Source organism: Calypte anna, chromosome 1 (assembly GCF_003957555.1).
Source record: "Calypte anna isolate BGI_N300 chromosome 1, bCalAnn1_v1.p, whole genome shotgun sequence".
Lineage (NCBI taxonomy): Eukaryota > Metazoa > Chordata > Aves > Apodiformes > Trochilidae > Calypte > Calypte anna.
Genome location: NC_044244.1, coordinates 130470138 through 130482073, shown reverse-complemented (window position 1 = coordinate 130482073; position 11936 = coordinate 130470138).

Genomic DNA, 11936 nt, shown 5'->3' with positions numbered 1-11936 from the left:
AAATATATTTTTTAAATATATGAAATAGCCTAAAACCCAGCACCCCCCATGCAGAGCATTGAAATAACATGAATAATAATTATTTCAAAGTAGGATCCTAAAAATGCCAACTGAGAAATGACAGAGTTTGCAGTTATTGGAAGCAAAAGACCTGCCTCAGAGCTCCTGAGACAACCTCCCAGGCCTGGGGCTCAGTGCAGACAGTTTGGCTTTGCAGCAGAGGAGATCTTTGGATGAGGGTGACTCAGACTTAAGGAACGAGGGGCAAGTGCCCTCATTTCAGGTAGATGCAGCACTGCCTCGTGTTCAGCAGGGTCACAGCAAGAGAGTCAGCTTTGGATCCCCAAGGCTGAGGCAGTGACACCTGCTGAAAATCCCCATCGTTCATTTGCAGGGAACTGCTGCTGAGACAAGGCAGGAAGAACATGTTTAATGCCATGGCTCTGATGTCTGACTGAACTGGCGAGTTTCTGACAAAAAGATGGAGGGTTGTAACTGGAAGCTCATTCCCATGTTTACTGGTCTTGTGGCAGTATTAATCTAACTGAAACACTTCTGAACAAAGGGACTTTTTTGCTCTGACTCAGACCAGTTGCCATAAGACTTTTCATCTTAATGCTGTGGCTTCATGCTGTTTTTACGGGCAACTTTAACATCATAAATACAACACAAGGCAAAAATAGTGTTTGCATTTCCTTTTGCTAGGCATTCCTCACTATGAAGGACCATGAGTGTTTTTTCAGCTGTCTGACAAGCACATTTTGAAAAATGGACTTTTCATCACCAGCACGAGAAGGCAGGAAAAAGGGAAGCACTGAATTTAAGATTATTCATCGCTTTCCTCTTCCCTTCCTTGTGGTTCAGCAATAGGGACCTTGACCTTTACAGCTAGCTCATGAATTTTGTATAAATTACAACCTGGAGCTTGACTTGACTTACATCCAACAGTTAAAAAATTCGAGCCATCTTTATCTCTGAGCAACCATCTCTCTCTTCAAGTGATCTTTATCTCTGCCACAGAACAAGTTTCAAGCAAGGACACATGACAATTTTAAAAACTCAACGTTCTGTTTAATTAAGACAGGACTAGTTTTCTCCTGTGTACATGAGAAAAGGTTATAGTTTCCACTGAACATATATATGTGAGGAAATAGAAAGCTAAGTTTATTGCCTTTCATTTTATGGCATCGCTGGGTCACATTCTCAATCCATAAATGATACTTCCCTTACACTGTCTATAAAGCTCTGTTTTCTTCCTTAGGTTCTCAACAGAAATGAGACTGTCAATTTTTACTTCTTTGTACCCATCTGCAACTAAACCCATCTCTCTGTGTAGAACTGACAAAAAGCAAAAAAGCTTCTTAAAGGGAATCATTCAGACTATGCAGACCAGTTCCTTGACTCCATGAACAGACTAGAGAGCTGGGCCGAATCCAATGGGATGAGGTTCAACAAGGCCAAGTGCCGGGTCCTGCACTTTGGCCACAACAACCCCATGGGGAGCTCCAGGCTGGGCACAGAGTGGCTGGAGAGCAGCCAGGCAGAAAGGGACCTGGGAGTCTGGATTGACTGGAAGCTGAACATGAGCCAGCAGTGTGCCCAGGCGGCCAAGAAGGCCAATGGCATCCTGGCCTGTATCAGGAACAGCGTCACCAGCAGGTCCAGGGAGGTGATTCTTCCCCTGTACTCAGCGCTGGTGAGGCCACACCTCGAGTACTGTGTCCAGTTCTGGGCCCCTCAGTTTAAGAAGGATGTAGAGGTCTTGGAACAGGTCCAAAGGAGGGCAACCAGGCTGGTGAAGGGACTCGAGCACAGGCCCTATGAGGAGAGGCTGAGAGAGCTGGGGCTGTTCAGCCTGAAGAAGAGGAGGCTCAGGGGAGACCTCATTGCTGTCTACAACTACCTGAAAGGAGGCTGTAGCGAGGTGGGAACTGGACTCTTTTCACAGACGACCTTCAACAAGACAAGAGGACACAGTCTTAAGTTGTGCCAGGGGAGGTTTAGGTTAGATATTAGAAAGAATTTCTTCACGGAGAGGGTGATTAGGCTATGGAATGGACTGCCCGGAGAGGTGGTAGATTCTCCGTCCCTGGAGACATTTAAAAAAAGACTGGATGTGGCACTCAGTGCCATGGTCTAGCAACTGCTCCGGTGGTTCAAGGGTTGGACTCGATGATCTCTGAGGTCCCTTCCAACCCGGCTAATTCTATGATTCTATGATTCTATGATAATGAAGACTTTTATAATGAGACGGTCTTGGCAAGGCAACTGTTATTGCACAGATTTAGTCTAAATCACAACCCTACACTTGCCTGTGAATGGTGAAGTAGCGAAAAATCAATCAATCAATCAATCAATCAATCAATCTTCTGTGATGAGAAGTGGAGAAGCTCTAAGCTGTTGAGATCAGCCCTTTTACCTGCGTGTAACTTCAGCTATGTCACTGCCTGGAACACTTCAGTGTCTTAGACAATAGATATGAAGTTTCTTTGCATGCATTTTTAGTGCACTGAAGTGTCAAGTATCATAGAATCACTGAATGTTTTGGGTTGGAAGGAACCTTACACATCATCTAGTTCCAACAGACTTGGCATGGACAGGAACACCTCCAACTGGACCAGGTTGCTCACAGCCCCATCCAGCCTGGCCTTGAACACTTCCAGTGAGGGAATAAACACAACCTCCCTGGGCAACCTGTTCCTGTGTCTCACCATCTTCACAGGGAAGAAATTCTTCCTAATGTCTAACTTGTAAGCTACTCTTTTTCAGTTTAAAACCATTACCCCTTGTTCTATCACTACATGCCCTTATAAAAAGTCCCTCACCAGGTTTCCTGTATGCACAATGAAACTTCATACTGAAATACAAGTAAGCCCTATTATTATTAACTAACAGATTTATTATGGTCTGCTTGCAGACAGAGCGATTTCAAAATTGTCTGCCTTTATCACCTCCAGAGACCAGTAAGTCCACACCACTCTACAAAAAGTCATTACCTTCATGGCAGTATGAAGCAAATAAAAGTGATGTTCTCAAAAATTCAAGGCTTTTACCTGCTGCAATCTATCCTACCTCATTACATCTGTAGATTCCTCTCTCTTCTTTGCTATGAAAATCTTTTTTTTATGTGGCTGAAAAGTTAAGCCAGAGCCACAAGAAAGCAATGTACTTCCTGAAAGAGACTTGTGCAGAAATCAACTTTTTTGGTTCTAAGGAACAAAATGGTAAGTGACAGAACAAATGTCCTTCCAGAGCTGATCAGAAAGAGTTCTGGGGTTTCTAGGAAGTTCAGGCACTTTCAAGAGTTGAATTTGGTGAGTCAGAACAAAACTACTTACATACAGATTTATTTTTTTTTAATAAAGTTAAATAATTTTTTTTTTTTATTACACAAACCAAAGATTCCAAGAAATGATGATGTTTCCTCAGGTCAAACACACTTTGGGTGCTGCCTCTGTTCCAGGAAGTGGATGATTCTGAAATGTTCATGCTTCTTTTGTGAGCAGCAAACATTCAAGCATTTTACTGAGTTACTGAGTATGCCCATTGCCTGCTGCACAAATACCATGAAGCCTCTGCTCCTAGCACAGCCTCCTCAGGCCATGGCTACACTGATCCCTTCCAGGCTCAAAAGCTTTTTCATTTTGCTGGCCCCACACTCCAGGCTCTGAAAGCTATCACTTGAAAGACTCAGCAACTTTGTTGATAATGCAATATGCTTCCAAGTAAACACTTCAGGTAAAACAACAGCATTTCTCAGGGATATTCACAGGGAAAATTCCAATAATTTCTGCTGCTGATCCCAAATTCTGCCAGACCCTGGCTCTGTGCATCCCCCGGCTCCACTGCCCTTCCCTTCTCCTGGTCCCTGCTCAGGCCAACCCTGCTGCAGCCCAGCTGGGCAGCCTAGGATCACACAACTGGGAAAGAGCCAGGGCTGAAGGAGCTGAGAGTAACACTGGCAAAGCTTTATGTCTCCTGTTTTCTTGGGAACTGCATTTGTGACTAGATCCTTGGGATACAGTCCTTGCCTGAGCTGCACCACAGTCTGTGCCCACCCACCCTCATATCTGCTGACCATCACCACTGCACCTCAATGGACTTTGCACCAGTTCTGTCACTGTGGCCTTGCTGAGCAGTTGCAGGGCTCAGGGCTGTACCTGGTCCCCACCCCCATCCCATTCCTTCTCCTTTCCTGGGTGCTGCTGGAGGGATCATGGTTGGGGAGGGCACAGCCTGCAGTGCCTTGTGGACACCCTTGGGTCCTGGCTCGCTCCTGTAGGGCATCCCACCCTCACAGCCCCTGTGGCATCATTAGGAGACAGTGAAAGCAAAAACGGTGCTCTTTGGGTCACTGCTTGACTACTCCTGTTTGGGTACATACTTGTTTTTACCGTCTCAAATAATTTCCTAAATAAAAAGTCAGGACAAAAAACAGGAAAAAAAATCAGAATATAGCTACTATGTGTGTATGAAGATGAAAACACTTGTTTAAGAGTATAACTGAACAGAAAAAGTATTTTGCACATTTCTCACTAGGAGGTGTCCTTTCAGCAGACAGGTACTGGTACCAGGCAATGATGTTGAACTTCTGGCTATGCCATCACATCAAAAAGAAATTAAGAGGAAAAGCTATAGCACTTCAGGTTCTGCTTTAATCTTTTAATGGGACTTTCCACAGAAGATATCAATTGCCTTACAAAGCATGTCATCCTTCTCAAAAAATTAATCTAGAAACTGGTGAAAAACACTGTTCTTTTCCACTGGCTCACTGGGGCTCATCCTAAGGTGATGTAACTTCTCTGGGAGAAAAACAGTGGAGGGAAGACGAAAACCAGATTTCTACACACTAACACTTCCACAGGAAAAAACAAAACAAAACAAAGCAAAACAAGCCACTTCTGTAATAGCTTCCTCTGTGGAAAGAACCTTTTGCTTAGTTCTAATTGATTTGCTTTACCTGAAATACTTTAAAAGCTCTGTATAATGCCAACCTGAGTATTCACAAGTTTCGAATACAGTGAGTGCTAATTCAGTAACATTTTCACCAGATTTGCACAAATGTGCAGATGCTTCTTCATTGTGTCTGAAGACACAGGTGTCTGCCCAGGACAGTGAAAGCTTTCTGCAAAAAAGTCCATTTTCCCCACACTTACTAACTGATCACAGTGCATCAACATCAGTCAAGGTCACCTTCCTCAATTCCATCATCTTTCCAGCACCCACATTTCATCCACTCTCACCACATCGGTTTCCCTTCCCCTCTCTGCAGCTCACTGAATGCATCTGCATGAAGATAGAGAAGAACAGCCCCTCTCCCTGCAGTGAATCCATGAAGCACAAGTAAAATAAACTGAGCAGCTGACTTTTGTTATCTGTTGTTATGCTGTCCCCATCCTACTTGCTTCTGCAGTTGCAGACACCTCACACACATATTTCATGCTAGCAGGCTCTTGGAAAGAGATGCTGACTGCAATGATTCCTTATGAAGCCAAAGTGACTCCAGAAGGCAAAATCTGACTTGGGCTTTTAAATCCAAAAAGCATTTCTAAAAACTTCATCCTCTTCCTGAAATGGATAAATGTATGTGAGGTATTTGTCGTCACAAAAAATGAGAAATACAGTAATGAGCAATAGCTAAATACATAAACAAACACATAGTTATCTAAAACAATTACCTATGTCAGTACTTGTAACAATGAAACCCATTTTTCAGAAAAGAGCTGCTGCCTTAAACAGGGAAGTTTTTCACATCCTTATTGGTGTTTATAGTCAGGTGTAAATTCCATAAACATTTTGAATAAAATGTGGCTTGTCAGAGTACTCACTTCAATTCAGTTTAACATAAATGCAGTTTAACATAATTAGACAATTAATAAAGCACAGTACAAACAAATCACTTATAATCCATGGTACTTTGTGGAATTTACAAATCAAATATTCAGGGGGGTGGGTGTACACTCCTGGAATTTGTCTCACTGGCAAAGTAAAGGTAGAGCAAACCCTGGATTTGGCCTTGTATAATTGAAAATGCAATATATGAAACAGCAATCACATTTTCAAAAAACAAATAGAGCTGGATGGTTCTTATTTGTTTATATCATATGACAAAATCCATTCAATATTTGTCAGAAAATGTTAATCTAATGTTCTTCCTAGAAAGAATGATGGGGAATATAATTAATTGCCTCAGGCAATTTGTTCAAGTGCCACCTTTAACTTAGAAAAAACTTTAAAATCTTCCTGGCATGACTCTTCTTTACTCAATCTGGAGCCCAGGACTCTCATCTTACCCACCCTAAACACAGAGAATGAGGTTTTTCCTACCTAAGTGCTCTGAAGACTCTTCACTCCAGGCAGACAAACTCAGTCTCTCAAACTACAGAGACTAAACAAACACTGTCACAAATAAAACACTACTGTCAATCAAAAAAGGGGGTGACGAGTTACTTCTGCTCTCAGTTACTTTATAAGTTCTCAATAACTAATTTATTTTCTTACCTGTTTCTGTAAAACACATTGAATTTCTTCAGTCTTTTTTCGTGGAATGCATTTCTACTGCGGGTTGCCAATAAAAACATGTGTTATACCCTAACACCTACTTCCTCTTTTCATTTCTTTTAATCACTGACAAAGCTACTTCAGAATATTTGCTAAAAGGATACATATTTTTTCCCCTAGTTTAAAAATCTATTTTTGGAAGATGCACTCATTACTCATGGAGTGCTGTACGGCTGTTTCACTCACCTTGCATCACAAATGCTGGAGTCATTGAAAGAGGTATTTTTCCAGAACAGACATGTGGCTTTGCAATGCTGACATTCCAACATATATCCAACATCTATTTAAAGCATGGAAAGCTGCAAAGAATTTATTAAAAAGTTTAAACGAAATCCAAGTAAAAGATAAACACAAGTATGAGGGAAGCAATATATTTGCCTTCATGTTACCAGCCTGATTTGTCTCTGTCATTCACCTATAAGATTTATTTCCCACAGTAGTAAGAAATAGGTAAACTGTTTTCATTGTGCTACTTATTTGAGATTAACCATATGAGACTGTCTTAATCTGTACCAAGACTCATGCTCTGCAGTCGGTCAGACAGGCATTAAAGTGAAAGGTGGCTCCAATATGACACAGAGTAGTGGTCTCCAAACTTCTTTGATCATGCATCCTTAACATTAAAAATATACATATATACATACATGTATACATGTATACATGTATACATGTATACATACATACATTTATAAATAAAAAATCCTCTTTATTTTATTTATTAATGGTGCAAAGTTATCATCTTACAGCAGCTTTTGTTTTCTTTGGACTTGTTATGGAAAGCAATAAGTAAAACTGTGCAAAAGAAATAGAATGGAAGAGCCATTAAAAGAGCTCAGCAAAGAAACAGCTCACGGTATGACCACCAAGGACCACTGTACTTATATGAAATGTATCTTACAATGATGGCTTTTACACTAAATTTGGAATACAAGTTATTTTTTCCATAGTCTTCATTGACCATTGGCCACAGAAAGAAGGAAATTCGAAAACACAGAGTGAAAATGGAAGCTTAGCTTTTCTTCTTGCAGAAAATTATGCTGCCTGATTGTGTAGAAGGAATAGTACTACTGCTAAAAATCACATAAACCAAAAAAAAAAAAAGCAAAACAAACAAACAAAGAAGATGATAACTACTAACTATATATTAGTCATTGGGATTTAGTAGCATGTATAAAAACTATTCTATGCAAAGGGATTGTTAGAATACTACCTAAAGTTTGCAGAATTATTTGCTATTTTCTGTAAAAATCCACTAGACCTCACATGAAGGCACTTGAGTCAATTTGGGTAGAGGTTCCTTCAACTGTTGAGTGATCATCAGATAAAACAAAGCGATAAAGCAAATCTGAGATAAATCCAGGAAGTCCTCTCTCCATCTGCTCATTCATCACGTGAGCAGCAAGGTGGTTTTGCTATGGGAAGAGGCCCATCACCTCCTCCTCAAAGGTGGCTGTGAGCTGCTCTGTAAAATGTTGTCAGAAACACCACAGCAGCAGAAAATTGTAGTGTAGGAACATCAGAAAGTTCACAAAAACTTCTTGGGGGAGGGTGAAGTGATCCACCTCTGGCTGGAAGCTGACTGCTCTCCAATATTAGCCATTTGTTATACCTACATAACTTTAAGTTTTGTTCTGACTCACAAGGCTTTTTTCACATCTAAACACTTCAGAAGTGGTCTCTTTACCTACTGCCATAGCTGGGGATAGAAGGGAGAGCATTATTTATAAATTCATCCCACGCTGGCACACCATCCCCTAGCACAGACTCATTGGAACAGGAGAGGGCTCTCCCTACACAAACTTTTTTGTCCCTGCTGGCTGCAGAAGGAGCTTAGGGGGAGAAGAGCTTGCACTGTATAATTTGCATACATGTATGTGTGTGTATGTACAGACAGATGTATCACGGTAGATAAAGAATTATATACATATTAGAGGCCAGAAAACAAACAAATATCTTCAGTGGTTTGTGGCAGCTGATGATTATTTCACTTGTCTTAATCTGCAATTTAGTATAAACCCACTGTCTGGCCAAAAGGAATGACTATATGACATCTTTTAAGATGTAAAGCTTAAAATGACTGAGCCCTGGAAGCTCATTTTGAGACAGCATATGACACTATGCAAAGAGCAGTGTTATGACCACATCAAATGTGACTTAGCTTGGTCATCTTTACAGATTTCACAACCAGACCATGGAAAATGAGGAAGAAGTTCTGTCAGGAGCAGAAAGCAACAAAAATGAAAACTCAGCATGGTAGTTTGCCACTGATGCCCTTGCTCTCCCAAGTGTGTGTCCTAGGAAAAAAGGCTGCTGAAACACAGAAGTGATGCTACAGTCAACTCCACTTGTGCCAGATTTACCAAAACATTTCTGGTATTTCTGGATTAGGTTAAAAAAAAAAATAAGTGGGTTGGTCAGGAGGATCCCACAGGGAGGATCTTGTCTGCTTAAAAGCTCTTTACAAATGCATAGTTATACAGTTCTGATAATGCAGTTTCACCTCTTAAAAACCAAATCTTTAGGTTATCAACAGTTGTTCTAGTACTGAATCTTGTGGAATTCTTCCTTTTATCAAAAAAAGAAATATACTAGTGAGGAACATTATGAATAGTAGCTTACTGCTCTTCTCTGCTGCAGAAATAGATTAATAGAAAGGCCAACAGTTCTTACACTTCAATTGCTAAAAAAAATTGGCCATTAAAAAAGTATACCTGCAAACACAAGATTTTATAATTGGTATCAATGTGTGACCTGTAATATTGTGGGGGAAATATTTAATTTTCAAATGTTAATTTGAATCACATTTAGCTATTTCCCCCTAAATAGATAACAGGGGAAAAAAGTAGAAAAATCTACTGATCTTTCAGACCTGGGCTTATTTTAAGTGACAGATGATGCAATCTGACAGTACGTGAGTGCATCTATACTGGGTTTGCACGGCAAGGTTTTGGTAGCAGAGAGCAGCCTGTACAATAACTAAAATAATCAGTAAATAATCTGACAGCATGGTACTTTATCTATTTAAAACACAAAACTTGCTAGCAAGTGCAGTACAATGTGTCTTTGCAACTTCTATCTAATTTGACCTTTTATAGCCTACAGCATGCTATGGTTCAAGCATGCAAGATGTTACATGGGTGTTTACAGACGGTTCATTAATCAGGATCACTACAGATGTTTATTCCCCCTCAGCAAAGAGACAAAGCAGAATTTTTGCCATTTGCATTTAGTGTAAGATAGATGCCAGTGGGCACAGTGCACTGAGATAAATGAGCAGAAGGGGCCTGCTCTGCTTTGCATGCTCCTAATTTGTGCTAACAAGACCAACTCCCTGACATAAGGATGAGTTAGGGACAGTGACACTGCTTTAGACAGAAAATAACAATTAGGCCTGTGGCAAACCAGCCACAGGATGTGATCACTTATTCCAGGCAACTGATATTCCCTTGCATCAACATGTCTTATTGATAATAACATGTGTTCCTTCCAAGGCAGAGAGTCCATCACAGCCACACTCATCAATGACACACAGCATTCAGCTGGATAAAAATAATAACTGAGTAGAGCTAACAAAAGGAAATTGAATTGCTCGTGGACCTATCATAGAATCATAGAATTGACTGGGTTGGAAGGGACCTCAGAGATCATCAAGTCCAACCATTGATCCACTACCGCTGCAGTTACCAGACTATGGCACTGAGTGCCACATCCAGTCTCTTTTTAAATATCTCCAGGGATGGAGAATCCACTACTTCCCTGGGCAGCCCATTCCAATGTCTGATCACTCTCTCTGTAAAGAAATTCTTTCTAATATCTAACCAAAACCTCCCCTGGCACAACTTAAGACCATGCCCTCTTGTCTTCTTGAAAGCCATTTGGGAAAAGAGCCCAACCCCCACCTGGCTACACCCTCCTTTCAGGGAGTTGTAGAGAGCGACCTGCTCACCAGCATGGGAAATAAAAAGACATATTCCAGGTGCATCCCTCTATTCCTACCCACTTCAGGGATTAATTTTGCTTTGTGGGGAGAGGTTATTTAAAGTCTGCAAACAAACATTGTAATGCCCCTTGAACAGTTATGCAATCCCTTAATCCAAGAGATTCTTCTGTGATGCTGCCTCCACCTTTAAATACCATTCATAAGCTCTTTGATTGCAGAGTGAATCATTTTGTTATCCCTAGAGAGAGAAAGAACAACAAGATTTTCTCTGTTCAGTGACAACAAAAAGAAGAAATCACACTGAAAGTAACCACAGGGTGCCACATACTGTTTCTAAAAAGACAGGGGTGTTTCTGGATATAATATTGTAGAGAAAATTTAGATCAGCATGAGATATAAATCATTCTTTAACATACAGAACTAAGTTTTAAACTAAAAAGAGGTTTGTTGTTGTTTTTTTGAGTGGGTTTTTTGTTTGTTTGTTTTGGTGGTTTTCTTTTCCTTCTGTGTGTTTTGGAGATGAAGAAAGACTCAAGGAAAGAAAATGGAATTACATGGGGTTGTTTTTTTAATTTTATGTAAACACCCATGTAACATCTTGCATGCATTTTTGCAAGTGACCATTAAGGTCTAGAAAACCGTGCCTTTCAGGAAGAGCAGAAGTACACAGATTAAACTATGTGTAGTTGGGAGAATTATATCCTCTTCCAAGAGAGGAATAATAGTCTGTATTATTGCATGAACACAAAGCTTAGTATCTGATGATTATAACTCATTTAAATTGTATTTATGAATAAATAAATGACAAGTAAATAACAAGTGCTCCCTCTAGTGAACTTTTGTGGGATTCAGTACTGTAACTCCTGAGGGTACAGATGAGGAAGTTCAGAAGCAGAAGTGATTATCTTTAATTAGACTATCTGTTGAAGTCAGTAAAAAATGTACAAGCTTCTAGACATACTAGATCATTTTTAATGTCCGTAGTGAAATGTATGTGTCAGAGCTGAAGAGAAACTCCTCCTCAATGTCTTACAGTAAAGAACAGATTTACAGACACTGCAGACTGTCCCTTACTGATGTTTCCTGTTAATCCTTTTGTCTTCCTGCTAGGTGTGATATCCTTGCTTTACTGACCAAACTTCAGACCCTTGACACCTGAAGGGAGACACCCGAGAGAGATATTTCATTTACTTTTAATTTAAAATTACATTTTACTTCCATTTACTTTTTAAAACCACCACATCTCCCCAACAGAGAGGACTGCATTTGAACAGAGACACTCTTTACTCTTGCTGAACTGCAGTATTGATGACTGGTTACACCTTCGAAGTTATGCACATTACCATTTGTCCAAAGTTTTTACAATATTATTAAATGTAATGCTCACAACAGTTCTTTCAGCTTTGAGTATATCAGAAATGATATACTCAGTCTA